We start from the raw sequence: 16,921 nt of genomic DNA, 5'->3' as shown, positions 1-16,921 counted from the left end.
TTATCTGGCTCAGATATGCAAAATCACTGGTTCCACAAAAGGTCCAAGATATTTCACTGGAATAACTTTAAACAATGACATAGGTGAAAAATTATATATATAAATTGATTATTGGACCAGAGATCTGTGCATCTCACGTAGTTTAAAGCCATTCATACAGGATCATCTTTAGCTGCGATCTTCAGTCCCCAGGATCCCCTTGCACAACATGGAGAGTGGGGGACCACCAAATCAAGAGGTATTGTGGTGACATGTCATCCTTGAGGAAAGTAAACAATGGAGTAAGTGTACAGCATTTTCAGTGTGGAAGCTGCATCTTGTACATGCAGGAATTGCAATATTTCTAACAGGAACATTGGTAGTGTCCAGAACACATATAAGATGTAATCATTTTCACATCTGAGGAGTTTATTTCAGGTGGACATACGCCTGGGTTGGAAACATTCCCTATCAAGCCATTAATTTGTAAATAATCTATGTTTTGTCAATAAATTGCATTTCTGGGGGAGGGAGGAAGGTTTCTACAAGTACAGTTTATCAAAATACACAGCAAGTGAGAGCAGAATTGGGTTTAATCAATTAACATTGCAATAAGATCTTTCCTGTTCAATTCTACCATAAAAAATTCAAGCATAGAGGGAAAAAGTAAACATGGTAGATAAAATTGTCTGGTTACTGTATGCATTTCCAGTGAAATATTATAGCTTCCCAGTCACTAAAACCTACATTATAAAAAACTATTATCCTTGTTTCTGGATGGCAGACAATATGAAGTGGTTTTCACAATTCATTTATACAACAGAATGATGACATCTAATCAGTCTTTTGTCTTAAAAATAGCCTTTGATGCAAAATACAAACTGTCATTGCCATCATTCAAAGATGACAACTAAAGCTTTATCCAACATGTTACCAGCTTCCCTGGACAAAAGAAAAATTGCCCACTTTCTCTTCCTAACACAAATACCTGTACTTCTCACCATCATTCACCTTTTGAATTTACCTCCAAGAATTTAGTGGTAAAACTTGGTATGGTTAGGACAGTTCCAAGTGTGATGCATGGTGAATGAAAAGCAATTTTCATTTACATCTCTATAAAGATATGTTAATTAAGTGATAGGCATGTAAGAGAGAGACTTATGGATGTTAATGTGCTGAGAGGGGCAGCTGGAGGGATGTCTAATCACTATCTTGTGGAAGCAAAGGTGAAGACTTGTAGAGTTTTCCAAGAGAGAACGCTGGGGAGAAGAGTTAGAGTAGGGAGCTTGGAAAGGAGAAGCGTGTGAGGGAGCTTGGAAAGGAGAAGCGTGTGAGGAAGTACCAGGAGAGATTGAGAGTAGAATGGCAAAAGGCAAGAGCAAATGATGTGAGGGGAGTGGGGGAGGAATGGGATGTATTTAGGGAAGCAGTGATGGCTTGCACAAAAGATGCATGTGACATGAGAAAGGTGGGCAGATTAGAAAGGGTGGTGAGTGGTGGGATGAATGAAGAAGTTGTTAGTGAAAGAGAAGAGAGACATTTAGACGATTCTTGGAGGGAAGTAGTGCAAATGATGGAGATGTATAAAAGAAACAGGCAGGAGGTCAAGAGAAAGGTGCAAGAGATGAAAAAGAGGGCAAATGAGAGTCGAGGTGAGAGAGTATCATTAAATTTCAGGGAAAATAAAAAGATATTTTGGAAGGAGGTAAATAACGTGTGTAAGACGAGAGAACAAACGAGAACATCGGTGAAGGGGCAAATGGGGAGGTAATAAGTAGTTTTTAAGTGAGGAGATGAAACAAGTATTTTGAAGGTTTGTTGAATGTGTTTGATAAGAGTGGCAGATATAGGGTGTTTTGGTCATGGAGGTGTGCGAAGTGGTACAGGGGCTGAAAAAGAGGGCAAATGAGAGATAGAATGAGCATTGTCTGTAAACATCTGGGCAAAGTTTCGTAAAGATTTAATAATTCATGAAAACAAAGCAAATGGGAACCTCAGCAAAGGGGCCAATAAAGTGGTGACAGGTAGTGACGAGGTGAAGAGATGGAGTATTTTGAAGGACTTGAATGTTTGATGATAGGGTGGCAGATGTAGGGAGTTTAGGTCAGGGAGGTATGTGAAGTGATCCAGCCATGGAAAAGTTTGGTGAAAAAAGAAGAGAAAGTGAAAGCCTTACTTACATCCAGCCATGGAAAAGTTTGGTGAAAAAAGAAGAGAAAGTGAAAGCCTTACATATGATGAAACATGGCAAGGTAGTGGAAGTGATGATATTGCATATGAATTTCTTAGGACGGGACAATTGTTGTAGATTGTTTAGTTAGGATTTCCAATGTACATATGGATCATGGAGAGGCCCCGAGGATTGGCTGAATGCATGTACAGTGCCACTATGTAAAGGCATGGGGGACAAAAGTAGAGTTTTCAAAATACAGAGGTACAAGAGGTTTGTTAAGCGTACGTGGTAAGCTGTAAGGGAAAGTGGTGACATATGGCAAAGGTAGGTACAGAAAAGTAGACTGGGGAAGAGCAACATGGTTTCCTAAGTGGTAGAGGATCTATGGATCAAGTGTTTGCATTAAAGACTGTGAAAACCAAACATATGTGTATGTGGCATTTATGGATCTGGATAAAGAATTTGATAAGGTTGACAGATGCCTTGTGGATGGTCTTACAAATACTTTGTCTAGGAGGAAAGCTGCTAGAAGCAATTATAAGTTTTTATGATGGATGTAAGGCATGTGTGTGTGGGTAGGTAGGAAGGAAAGTGGCTCCAGGTGAAGGTTTGTTTATGGCATGGGTCTGTGATGTCACCATGGCTGAAGTGATTTCATGGTGAAGTGATAGGTAGGTAAATACAAAAGTCTTGAATAGAGGGGCAAGTATGTATTCTGTAAGTGGTGAGGGCCTGGGAAGAGAATCAGTTTGCCGATGACACAGCAGTAATGGCAGATTAATTGAAACTGCATAAGTTGGTGACAGTTGGTACTGTGTGTGAAATGAGGCAGTTGGGAGTAAGTGTCAACTATAGCAAGGATATTAGGTTTAGCAGGTTAGAGGGACAGGTTTGCTCGAGTGTAAGCATGAATTGAGAAAATTTGAATTGTTTTAGTTACCTCAGGGTGGTTGATAAAAATTCAGCAGTCTATTGCTGCCATGAAAAGTGTGTGCATAGTGCACAGGAGTACGTGCATATGTGAGCATGTTGCACAAGCATATGTGCATACATGCATGACACATGCCCTTGCATACGTGCATGCGTGCCTGCATGCATATGTGCGCGTGTGCATGTATGCATGCATGCGTATGTGTGCATACATGCATGCATATGTGCACGCATATATACATGCACACATGTGCACGTGCATGCATACATGCACGCATATGTGCACGTGTGCATGCATATGTGCGCATGCATACATGCACACGTGTGTGCACGTGCATACATACATGCATGCGTATGTGTGCATGCATACATGTGTGCACGTGTGGGAGAGGAGAGGAGGGGCAAGAAACAAGAGCTGTAACTTCTTATACCAAAGAGCAGCAATTACAGCACTATACTTGGTCTTTATCCCTTGCTACTTTTAAATTAGACATTTTACTATATACAGTGCACTAATACATCCACTACGATCTACGCTACAATACACATGCAGTATTAATGAAATTAAAACATGCACAATATCACATCTAAATTGATAAACTATAGTAGTCAGTCAAGTCAGTCCGTCAAACAGCTGTTTGTTTACGAGTCACACACACACTACCAGGCACCAAATATCCTCAGAAGCACATATACCAAAAGAGGAAAATATCTAATTACCTCTATGAAGAAGATGCCAAGCGGGGAGTTATCATCCTCTTTGAAGGCTCAAGCTGGGGAGTCTAAATGTGTGTGAATGTAATCAAGATGAGAAGAGAGGAAGGATGGTGGATTTGAGCAAAGAAACCCGGATGCTCTGGCTGAGTGAAACAAAGCTCAAGGTAAAGAGGAAGAATGGTTTGGAACTGTCATTGCAGTAAATTCATGGGTTGGCGAGTGGACAAAATCTAAGGCAGTAGCAGCATTACTCCTAAGGGAGTTGTGGAACCGTTTGAAAGAATAAGAAATTGTTCTAGAAAGATGTGAATAAAAATGATAGCAATAGGGTTTATTATTGCTCATGCACCTGGCAACAAGAGTTTGGAAGTGCATGTTAAAGAAAATGATCAAATGTGAATAAAAGCAAGTTTATTAGGTTTGACAGAGTTGAGAGACAGGTTAGCTGGGCTGTGAATTTAAATGAAGAAAAACTGAAGGTGAGGACTGAATATGACAGCAAATAGAAACGTGGAAATGAAGTGAATTATAAGGTGGGTGAGGGTGTGAAGGTTCTGGGAGAGTTGAAGAATGTGTGGAGAGAGATCATCATCTAGGAGGGCAAAAATGATTGTCTGAAGGAATATTAGTTCCAACAATGTTATATGGATGAGAGTCATGGCCTTTAGATAAGTTTGTGCAGAGTGGTGGATGTTATGGAAATGAAATGCTTTGTAAGCACAAATGTGGTGCGAGGTGGTTTGATTGAGCAAGTAATGAAAGAGTAAGAGAACCTTGATAAAAAGTGGTTGAGAAAGCTGAAGAGGGTGGGCTAAAATGGTTTGAATGTATGGAGAGAATGAGTGAAGAAAGGTTGACAATGAGGATATATGGGCCAGAGGTGTATGGAACAAGGAGAACGGGGAGACCAAGTCGGAGATGGAAGGATGGAGTGAAAAGATTTTGAACAATCAAGGCCTGTTCATTCAAGAGAGTTAAACTTGTGTACAGGACAGAGCGAATTGGAAATATGTGGTATACTGGGGTCAACCTACTGTCATTGGATTGAACCATGGCATGACTGAGCAAGAAATGAAAGGGTAAGAAAACCATGATAAAAAGTGTGGTTGAGAGAGCTGAAGAGGGTGTGCTAAAATGGTTTGGATATATGGAGAGAATGAGCGAGGAAAGGTTGACAACAAGGATATATGGGACAGAGGTGGATGGAATAAGGAGAATGGGGAGACCAAGCTGGAGATGGAAGAATGGAGTGAAAAGATTTTGAGCAATCAAGGCCTGAACATTCATGAGGGTTAAACATGTACACAAGATAGAGTGAACTGGAACTATGTAGTTTACTGGGGTCAACCTGCTGTCAATGGATTGAACCAGGGCATGACTGAGCAAGTAATGAAACGGTAAGAGAACAGTGATAAAAAGTGGTTTAGAGAGATGAAGATGGTGTGCTAAAATGGTTTGGATATATGGAGAGAATGAGCGAGGAAAGGTTGACAACAAGGATATATGGGACAGAGGTGGATGGGACAAGGAGAATGGGGAGACCAAGCTGGAGATGGAAGGATGGAGTGAAAAGATTTTGTGGAATCAAGGCCTGAACATTTATGAGAGTTAAACGTGTGTACAAGATAGAGTGAACTGGAACCATGTAATTTACTGGGGTCAACCTGCTGTCAATGGATTAAACCAGGGCATGTGCAGCAACCGGGGTAAACCACGAAAAGGTCTGTAGGGCCTGGTTGTGGACAAGAACCTGTTGTTTCAGTGTATTACACTGATTGCAAAAGCATGGATGCAAGTGGAAGTGGCCTTTCTTCATCTGTTCCTGATGCTACCTCGTTAATGTGGGAAAAGGCAATCAAGGATAAAAAAAACGACTTTGTAATTTCAATTGAGCAGCCCTTGTGACTCCATCTGTCCTGCTCCAGTAAGATGAAAGTGAATGCTCTCGTATTTACTGAGGGCATATGATAGGGTGGATAGAGATGCTTTGTGGAAGGTTTCAAGAGTATATGGTGTGGGAGGGAAGCTGCTAGAAGCAGTGAAAAGTTTTTACCAAAGATGTAAGGCATGTGTACAAGCAGGAAGAGAGGAAAGTAATTGGTGCCCAGAGAATGTCAGTTTGTGGTAGGGGTGCGTGATGTCTCCATGGTTGTTTAATTTGATTATGGAAGAGGTGGTTAAGGAGGTGAATGCAAGAGTTTTGGAGAGAGGGGCAAGTATGTAGTCTGTTGTGGATGAGAGGGCATGGGAAGCGAGTCAGTTGTTATTCATTGATGATATAGTGCTGGTGGCTGATTCAGTTAAGAAACTGCAGAAATTGGTGACTGAGTATGGTAAAGTGTGTGAAATAAGAAGTTGAGAGTAAACGTGAATAAGAGCAAGGTTATTAGGTTCAGTAAGGTTGAGGGTCAAGTTGACTGGGAGGTAAATTTGGATGGAGAATAACTGGAGGAACTGAAGTGTTTTAGATATCTGGAGCGTACTTTGCAGCAAATGGAACCATAGAAGCAGAAGCGATTCACATGGTAGGGGAGGGAGCAAAGGTTCTGGGAGCTCTGAAAAATGTGTGGAAGGTGAGAACGTTATCCTGGAAAGCAAAATTGGGTATGTTTGAAGAAATAGTAGTTCCAACATTGTTATATGGTTGCAAGGCGTGGGATATAGATAAGGTTGTGCAGAGGAGGGTGGATGTTGAAAATAAAATGTTTGAGGACAATATGTGGTGTGAGGTGATTTGATCGAGTAAGTAATGAAAGGGTAAGAGAGATGTGTGGTAATAAAAAGTGTGGGGTTGAGAGAGCAGAGGAGGGTGTGTTGAAATGATTTGGACACGAAGAGAATGAGTGAGGAAAGATTGACAAGAGGATGTGTGTGTTAAGAGGTGGAGGGAAGGAGAAGCGGGAGACCAAACTGGAGGTGGAAAGATGGAGTGAGAGATCATGAGCGATCGGAGCCTGAACATACAGGAGAGTGAAAAGCATGCAAGAAATAGAGTGAATTGGAACAATGTGGTATACTGGGGTGGATGTGCTGTCAATGGATTGAACCAAAGCATGTGAAGCATTTGGGGTAAACCATGGAAAGGTCTGTGTGGCCTGGATGTGGAAAGGGAGCTGTGGCTTCAGTGCATCACACATGACAGCTAGAGACTGAGTGTGAACGAATGTAGCCTTTTTTGTCTGTTCCTGGAGCTGCCTCACTGCAGGGGGGGGGGGGGCTATTTCGTGTATGCTGACATGGTGACAGGAAATGGATGAAGGTGGCAAGTATGGATATGTACATGTGTACATATGTATATATCTGCGTACTCATAGGAACATCTGTTTATGTATACGTTGAAATGTATATGTATGTGCATGTCCGGGCATTTCTGTATATGCATGTGTATGTGAGTGGGTTGGGCCATTCCTCATCTGTTTCTGTGCGCTACCTCGCTAACGCGGGAGACAGTGACAAAGTAAAATATATTTACTGAAGTACATAATCTCATGCCTTCAAAGCCATTTTCTACTGAATGTCTTATATTCAATAGAGACATTCAAATTTTCCCATTAACATTGGTCTCCCTTAAAACAATTTTCAATATAAATGAACTAATTACAAAAACTCATATTTGTTATATCCATAGCAGTTCTAACAATGCCAGAAGAAAATTTTTTTGCAAATTGCTTCTGCGCCACACAGTGTACCTGAAAGTCAATGATGGATATTAATTTCTACAGCTGAGCAACAGACAGCTAATCAAATATTCCATAATTAAATTTTCAAAAATCAAAAGTCTTTAACATATAGACAAGATAATTTTATTATCTTTATGTGCAAGAAAATGCTCACTCCAAGTTCTGTAAAGCATGTTTTAACATAAGCCATGCTGTACCATATCTATGAAATTCTTCATCGCATTTACAATTATGATTTAAGAATTTTCTTTTAATGAACTTCCATGCAAGTAAAAATTTTATTCCTGCTGGACTCATTCACCACAAAATCAAGTATTTGGAGGACTGGTAAATATCTAAACTTGCAGTTATATACAAGCATACTTCTATTATCAATTAAGTTCTAGAGTCTATGAATACCATGTAAAGTATGTTCAAACATAAGCCCAGCTGGACCAATCTATGAATGTCTCTTCAGTGCATTTTAAAACTATGATTCAAAAATTATCTTTAAATGAACTTCCATGCAAGTAAAAATTTTATTCCTCCTAGACTCGTTATATAAGAATGATTCATCCCTAAACCCTCAAGTTTTTGGAAGACATGGAAATAAACTAAACTTGCACTGTTATATACAAACATACTTCTATTATCAACAAAGTTCTGTCGAGTCTGCAGTGGTCACATGTTCCTTGCTGCTGCTGCTTCATATCATGCACCAAGGCCATTCCACATTCATCCAGAAGACAGCTGGAAAAGAAGTCTACAATAACAGAACTCAATAAAACTAAGCGAGTGTAAGAAGCACTGCTACTGCTATCGAGTTACAACTCGTGTACAATACTGCACCTATCATTTGTTGCCATATATAATATGTACTCCACCCAGTGCTGTTATTCTTACATTAACATGTACACCAGCATGAGCTTGCTACATCATCATCTCTTACCTAATTGCCAAATATTTTCATTGTTTCAGATGCTAAAAGCTACCAAAACTAAGCCCTCTCACAAATATAATAAAAATCAATCAGTCTGACATTGACAAGTGCACACATACAGAAAACACAGCCCCAGTGGTACAAACACTAAAAAAACAAAATCAAGAGTTCATACTTATCTAATTGCCCAGATTGTGGTTTTTCCAAATCTATAAGCCTCACCTATGTGTGGACTGCAGAGATTATGTCCATAAACATACAATCTCCTTGTCATATACAAAACTTAGCTCACACATCTCATTCTTTGCAACTATTTTCCTGCGGTAAGCACTATGAGCTAGCCCTGCCTTTTAGCAAAATAGTAGGATCAATAGATATTAGCAATCGTTATGAACATTATATAGTAGTAGGAGAATTAGCTGGGAGCATTAGACAGAAGCAGTAGGTTAGAAAATTAAGCAGGAATATCAAGTAGACATTAAGCAGTAGTAGTTGGCAGGAACATTAAGCAGGAGCCTCAGAAAACACTGAACTAGAGTTTCCCTCTACCAATGGCCTGTTAAGGGTGACAAATGCTAAGCAGCAGCACTGGATTCCCCAGTTATGAAGTTGAACTATGAATGGTGGTACCTAGCTGTTTATGCTGTAACATAAATGGTCCAACAATGTGTTAAGTTTTTAAATATATACTTCTATTTCTTTTTTATTATCCTTTGTCGCTGTCTCCCACATTAGCGAGGTAGCGCAAGGAAACAGACGAAAGAATGGCCCAACCCACCCACATACACATGTATATACATACACGTCCACACACGCACATATACATACCTATACATCTCAACGTATACATATATATACACACAGACATACACATATATACACATGTACATAATTCCTACTGTCTGCCCTTATTCATTCCCGTCGCCACACGAAATAACAACCCCCTCCCCCAGCATGTGCGCGAGGTAGCGCTAAGAAAAGATAAAGGCCACATTCGATCACACTCAGTCTCTAGCTGTCATGTATAATGCAGTGAAACCACAGCTCCCTTTCCACATCCTGGCCCCACAGAACTTTCCATGGTTTACCCCAGATGCTTCACATGCCCTGGTTCAATCCACTGACAGCACATCCACCCCAGTATACCACATCGTTCCAATTCACTCTATTCCTTGCCCGCCTTTCACCCTCCTGCATGTTCAGGCCCCGATCACTCAAAATCTTTTTCACTCCATCTTACCACCTCCAATTTGGTCTCCCACTTCTCCTCGTTCCCTCCACCTCTGACACATATATCCTCTTTGTCAATCTTTCCTCACTCATTCTCTCCATGTGACCAAACAATTTCAAAACACTCTTCTGCTCTCTCAACCACACTTTTTATTACCACACATCTCCTTTACCCTTTCATTACTTACTTGAACAAACCACAAAATTTCACAAAACACTTCCACAAAAGTATGATGTATAATCCAATCTTTGTCAACTACTAACAAAATCTAAATACTTGCCAACATCCTAAAATTTCTTCAAAAAAGTCAAGTGAGAAAAACCATACGACTGAGTGTCAAACAGTAAAGGCAAGAGTAAATGAAGCTAGGGGAGTGAGAGAATTGGGAGGTATCTAAGGGAACAGCGTTGGCATGTGCGAGCACAAGGTGGGAGACAGATAGGTGAGAAAGGGTAACGTGGCGAGATGAAGTAAAGTTGCGAGTGAAAGCGAAAAGGGAGGTATAGGGGAAACACTTACAAGGAAGGAGTACAAATTATTGAAGGATGTATCAGAGGAAAGAGGTCAAAAGGTGAAAGGGTTGCAGATAAATGAGGGCTGGGATGAGCATGCATTGGTAAACTTCAGGGTGAAGAAGAGTTTTTGGAAGCTCAAATGGTATGAGGAAAACAAGAAAACAAATGAACTTTAGTGATGGGGAAAAGGAAGTGGTGACAGGTAGTGATGAGGCGAGTAGATGGAATGAGTATTTAGAAATATGGTCAAATGTGGTCAATGAAAGGGTGGCTTATATAAGGAGTTCAGGTCAAGGAGATATGCAATGTGTGAGAGTCATGGAAAAGAGCTTGGTGAAACTAGCAGGCAAAATCCTTGCATATGATGAAATGTGGCAAATCATCTGGAGAGTATGGTATTGCAGTTGAATTTCTTACAGGGGTTGACTGGTTACTTAGGATTTTCAATGTATGTATGGATCATGGGGAAGACCTCAGGATTGGTGGAATGCATGTATAATGCCACCGTACAAAAGCAATACCACATACATATGGTATTCTCCCCTATCCCTGGAAATAGGGGAGAAAGAATACTTCCCACGCATTCCTCACATGTCGTAGAAGGCGACTAAAGGGGACGGGAGCGGGGGGTTAGAAACCCTCCCCTCCTTGTATTTTAACTTTCGAAAAGGGGAAACAGAAGAAGGAGTCACGCGGGGAGTGCTCATCCTCCTTGAAGGCTCAGATTGGGGTGTCTAAATGTGTGTGGATGTAACCAAGATGAGAAAAAAAGGAGAGATAGGTAGTATGTTTGAGGAAGGGAACCTGGATGTTTTGGCTCAGAGTGAAACGAAGCTCAAGGGTAAAGGGGAAGAGTGGTTTGGGAATGTCTTGGGAGTAAAGTCAGGGGTTAGTGAGAGGACAAGAGCAAGGGAAGGAGTAGCTCTACTCCTGAAACAGGAGTGGCGGGAGTATGTGATAGAGTGCAAGAAAGTAAACTCTAGATTGATATGGGTAAAACTGAAAGTGGATGGAGAGAGATCGATGATTATTGGTGCCTATGCACCTGGGCATGAGAAGAAAGATTAGAGGCAAGTGTTTTGGGAGCAGCTGAAAGTGTGTTAGTAGTTTTGATGCACGAGACCGGGTTATAGTGATGGGTGATTTGAATGCAAAGGTGAGTAATGTGGCAGTTGAGGGAATAATTGGTATACATGGGATGTTCAGTGTTGTAAATGGAAATGGTGAAGAGCTTGTAGATTTATGTGCTGAAAAAGGACTAGTGATTGGGAATACCTGGTTTAAAAAGAGATATACATAAGTATACGTATGTAAGTAGGAGAGATGGCCAGAGAGCGTTATTGGATTGTGTTAATTGATAAGCACATGAAAGAGACTTTTGGATGTTAATGTGCTGAGAGGTGCAACTGGAGGGATGTCTGATCATCATCTTGTGGAGGTGAAGGTGAAGATTTGTGAAGGTTTTCAGAAAAGTAGAGAGAATGTTGGGGTGAAGAGAGTGGTGAGAGTAAGTGAGCTTGGGAAGGAGACTTGTGTGAGGAAGTACCAGGAGAGAAAGTACAGAATGGAAAAAGGTGAGAATGAAGGAGGTAAGGGTAGTGGGGGAGGAATGGGATGTATTTAGGGAAGCAGTGATGGCTTGCGCAAAAGATGCTTGTGTATGAGAAGCATGGGAGGAGGGCAGATTAGAAAGGGTAGCAAGTGGTGAGATGAAGTAAGATTATTAGTGAAAGAGAAGAGAGGCATTTGGACGATTTTTGCAGGGAAATAATGCAAATGAGTGGGAGATGTATAAAAGAAAAGTCAGGAGGTCAAGAGAAAGGTGCAAGAGGTGAAAAAGAGGGCAAATGAGAGTTGGGGTGAGGGTGAGAGAGTATCATTAAATTTTAGGGAGAATAAAAAGATGTTTTGGAAGGAGGTAAATACCGTGCGTAAGACAAGGGAACAAATGGGAACTTCAGTGAAGGGGGGCTAATGGGGAGGTGATAAGTAGTGGTGATGCGAGAAGGAGATGGAGTGAGTATTTTGAAGGTTTGTTGAATGTGTATGATGATAGAGTGGCAGATATAGGGTGTTTCGGTCGAGGTGGTGTGCAAAGTGAGAGGGTTAGTGAAAATGATTTGGTGAACAGAGAAGAGGTAGTAAAAGCTTTGCGGAAGATGAAAGCCGGCAAGGCAGCGGGTTTGGATGGTATTGCAGTGGAATTTATTAAAAAAGGGGGTGACTGTATTGTTGACTGGTTGGTAAGGTTATTAATATTTAATGTATGTATGATTCATGGTGAGGTGCCTGAGGATTGGCGGAATGGGTGCATAGTGCCATTGTACAACAGCAAAGGGGACAAAGGCGAGTGCTCAAATTACAGAGGGACAAGTTTGTTGAGTATTCCTGGGAAATTATATGGGAGGGTATTCATTGAGAGGGTGAAGGCATGTACAGATCACCAGATTGGGGAAGAGCAGTGTGGTTTCAGAAGTGGTAGAGGATGTGTGGATCAGGTGTTTGCTTTGAAGAATGTATGCGAGAAATACTTAGAAAAGCAAATGGATTTGTATGTAGCATTTATAGATCTGGAGATGGCATATGATAGAGTTGATAGAGATGCCCTTTGGAAGGTAGTAAGAATATATGGTGTGGGAGGAAAGTTGTTAGAAGCAGTGAAAAGTTTTTATCGAGGATGTAAGGCATGTGGACATGTAGGAAGAGAGGAAAGTGATTGGTTCTCAGTGAATGTAGGTTTGCGGCAGGGGTGTGTGATGTCTCCATGGTTGTTTAATTTGTTTATGGATGGGGTTGTTAGGCAGGTGAATGCAAGAGTTTTGGAAAGGGGGGCAAGTATGCAGTCTGTTGTGGATGAGAGAGCTTGGGAAGAGAGTCAGTTGTTGTTCGCTGATGATACAGCGCTGGTGGCTGATTCATGTGAGAAACTGCTGAAGCTGGTGACAGTTTGGTAAAGTGTGTGAAAGAAGAAAGTTGAGAGTAAATGTGAATAAGAGCAAGGTTATTAGGTACAGTAGGGTTGAGGGTCAAGTCAATTGGGAGGTAAGTTTGAATGGAGAAAAACTGGAGGAAGTGAAGTGTTTTAGATATCTGGAAGTGGATTTTGACAGCGGATGGAACCATGGAAGTGGAAGAGAGTCATAGGGTGGGGGAGGGGGCGAAAATTCTGGGAGCCTTGAAGAATGTGTGGAAGTCGAGAACATTATCTCGGAAAGCAAAAATGGGTATGTTTGAAGGAATAGTGGTTCCAACAATGTTGTATGGTTGCGAGGCGTGAGCTATGGATAGAGTTGTGCGCAGGAGGGTGGATGTGCTGGAAATGAGATGTTTGAGGACAATATGTGGTGTGAGGTGGTTTGATCGAGAAAGTAATAATAGGGTAAGAGAGATGCGAGGTAATAAAAAGAGTGGTTGAGAGAGCAGAAGAGGGTGTTTTGAAATGGTTTGGTCACATGGAGAGAATGAGTGAGGAGAGATTGACAGAGGATATATGTGTCAGAGGTGGAGGGAACCAGGAGAAGTGGGAGACCAAATTGGAGGTGGAAGGACGGAGTGAAAAAGATTTTGAATGATCGGGGCCTGAACATGCAGGAGGGTGAAAGATGTGCAAGGAATAGAATGAATTGGAATGATGTGGTATACCGGGGTCGACGTGCTGTCAATGGATTGAATCAGGGCATGTGAAGCATCTGGGGTAAACCATAGAAAGTTCTGTGGGGCCTGGATGTGGAAAGGGAGCTGTGGTTTCGGTGCATTATTAAATGATAGCTAGAGACTGAGTGTGAACAAATGTGGCTTTTATTGTCTTTTCCTAGCGCTACCTCGCACACATGAGGGGGGAGGGAGTTGTTATTTCATGTGTGGCGGGGTGGTGATGGGAATTAATAAGGGCAGACAGTATGAATTATATACATGTGTATATATGTATATGTCTGTGTATATATATGTATACGTTGAGATGTATAGGTATGTATATTTGCGTGTGTGGACGTGTATTTATATACATGTGTATGTGGGTGGGTTGGGCCATTCTTTCGTCTGTTTCCTTGTGCTACCTCGCTAACGCAGGAGACAGCAACAAAGCAAAATAAAAAATATATACAAAAGCAAGGGGACAAAGGTTGAGTTTTCCAAATTCAGAGGTACAAGGGGTTTGTCAATTGTACCTGGCAATTTGTATGGGAGTGGTAATTGAGACGGTGAAGGCAAGTACAGAGCAGCAGAGGAAGGAGGAACAATTTGATTTCATAAGATGCAGTGGATGAATGGATCTGGTGTTTGCTTTAAAGGATGTGTGTGCGCGAGAAACAATCGGAGAAATGAGAATTTGTATATGGCATTTATGGATCTGGCGTAAGAATATGATGGGGCTAATAGAGATGCCTTGCATAAGTTCTGACAAAAATATCGTCTAGGAGAAAAGTTGATGTAAGAAGTGAAAAGTTTTAATGAAGGTTGTAAGGAATGTGTATGAGTAGGGAGAGAGGAAAAAGTTGTTCCAGTTGAAGGGTGGTCTATGGCAAGGGTCTATAATGTTATGTAATGTTATCATGGCTGTTAAATTCCCCTATGGATGAAGTAGTGAGGGAGGTATATGCTAGGGTCTTTGAGAGAAGGGCATATATGCAGTCTGTAGCAGGGGAGGACCTGGGAAGAAAGTCATATGCTTGCTGATGACAAAGCACTAGCAGCAGACTGCAATTTGAAACTGCTAGTTGTTGACAGAGATCAGATTTGTTTGTTAAAAGAGAAAGGCGAGAGTAAATGTGAATAAAAGTAAGGTTATTAGGTTTAGCTGAGTAAGGGGGGAGACTGTTGGGATGTGAATTTGAATGGTGGAGAAAATTTGGAGTGAAATATCTTAGATACCTGGGAGTGGACATGGTAACAAATGGAACCAAGGAAACAAGTCATAGGGCAAGTGATTAAGGTAAGTGATGAGGTGAAGGTTCTGGGAGCACTGAAAAATGTATGGAAAAAAATGTATGTAAAGGCAAAAATAGGCATGTCTTAAGGTACAGCGGCCCAGTGATGCTATATGAATGCAAGGCATGAGCTATTGATAAGGAGGTGTGGAAATGAAACGTGAGGAAAATACATGATGCTATAAGGTTTGGTTTGATCAAGTAATAAAAGTATCAGAAGAGTGGTTACAAGAAAAGTATGGTTTTAAGAGGTTAAGAGGGTGTACTGAAATGGTTTGGAGAGAAAAAATGAATTTTGAGAGAATGACAGGATGTGTGTAGGAATTGTTGGGGACAAGGACAAAAAGATCAAATGAGATGGAAAGATGGGGTGATAAAGATTTTGAGTGGTCAAGGCCTGAACATCCGGGAGGATGAAAGGTGTGCATTGAACAGTGTGAACTGGAATATGGAATACACTCAGTCTCTAGCTGTCATGTGTAATGCACCGAAACCACATTTCCCTTTCCACATCCAGGCCCCACAAAACTTTCCATGATTTACCCCAGATGCTTCACATGCCCCGGTTCAATCCACTGACAGCACGTCGACCCCGGTATACCACATCGTTCCAATTCACACTATTCCTTGCATGCCTTTCACCCTCCTGTATGTTTAGGCCCCAGATGCTCAAAATCTTTTTCACTTCATCCTTCCACCTCCAATTTGGTCTCCCACTTCTCCTCATTCCCTCCACCTCTGACACATATATCCTCTGTCAATCTTACCTCACTCATTCTCTCCATGTGACCAAACCATTTCATTTCAATACACCCTCTTCTGCTCTCTCAACCACACTTTTTATTACCACACACCTCTCTTACCCTTTCATTACTTACTCCATCAAACCACCTTACACCACCTCTCCAAGGTACAAGTAATTAAAAAAATATATGGTGGTATGGTATAAGAGAACTTACTTCAGAGCAGCCATTCCTGTCAATTATACATAACAGCAGGGATTTCCATTTTCTTGAACGATGCCTCCTCATTGCAACACACAATAGGCCTGTAAAAAATAATCAATGAGAGGTTGACAGAATATACGTGTCTGAAGTGGAGGGGACAAAAAGGGAGATGGAAGGATGGATAAAAAACGATTTTGAGTGATCAGGGCCTGAATATGCACGAGGGTGAAAGGTGTGCACAGAACAGTAATTTGTAATATGGGTTGACGGGCAGTTAAGAGAATCAGAATGTGAAGCTGCTGAAGGAAACTTTGGAAAGGTCTGTGGGGCCTGGCTTTGGGTAGGGGGCTGCAGTTTGGGTGCATTCTATGCAAAAGCTAAAGAATATACATGTATGCAAGTGAATGCTGCCTTTCTTAGTTTGTTCCTGATGCTTACTCACTAACATGGATACAGCAAACATTAAAAAACCTGATAGTTTATTTCTTGTTGTACTCCCTAAATCTAATAACACATACTGACCATTTAAAATGAACAGTCATGTACACTAGATACATCAAGCGAATCTACCAATATTCAGAATTAACAAATGCTCTGGTACATAACTTCAATCCTGTCAATTCAAAAACTTCCATTACTAGTATATGCTTTCATGATTATACTACAACTATGCCCACCAGATCTTCAAATCTTATTTGCTGCTGATCAGAAGAATATAAAACCATTCCTCTCCAAGTTTTTTTTTTCATCATTATACTTTGTTGCTGTCTCCCGCATTAGCGAGGTAGCGCAAGGAAACAGACGAAAGAATGGTCCAACCCATCCACATACACATGTATATACATAAACGCCCACACACGCACATATACATACCTACACATTTCAACGTATACATACACAAACAT

The 16,921-nt window shown here is 41.1% G+C and overlaps 1 long non-coding RNA gene across 1 annotated transcript; it reads right to left on the bottom strand.

Moving 5' to 3' along the window:
* Positions 1-282: 282 nt before the first annotated feature.
* LOC139748437 (uncharacterized) lies at positions 283-16,897 on the bottom strand. Its single transcript, XR_011712674.1, has 3 exons — positions 16,029-16,897; positions 8,103-8,208; positions 283-7,488 (listed from the first exon to the last, which is right to left on the bottom strand). It is a non-coding gene; the product is annotated as an uncharacterized lncRNA (long non-coding RNA).
* Between the last annotated feature and the right edge of the window lie 24 nt (positions 16,898-16,921).

Source organism: Panulirus ornatus, unplaced genomic scaffold (genome assembly GCF_036320965.1).
Source record: "Panulirus ornatus isolate Po-2019 unplaced genomic scaffold, ASM3632096v1 CTG_2489_pilon, whole genome shotgun sequence".
NCBI lineage: Eukaryota > Metazoa > Arthropoda > Malacostraca > Decapoda > Palinuridae > Panulirus > Panulirus ornatus.
The sequence above is the reverse complement of the archived record's forward strand: the minus strand, read 5'-3'. Positions and strand labels throughout refer to the sequence as shown.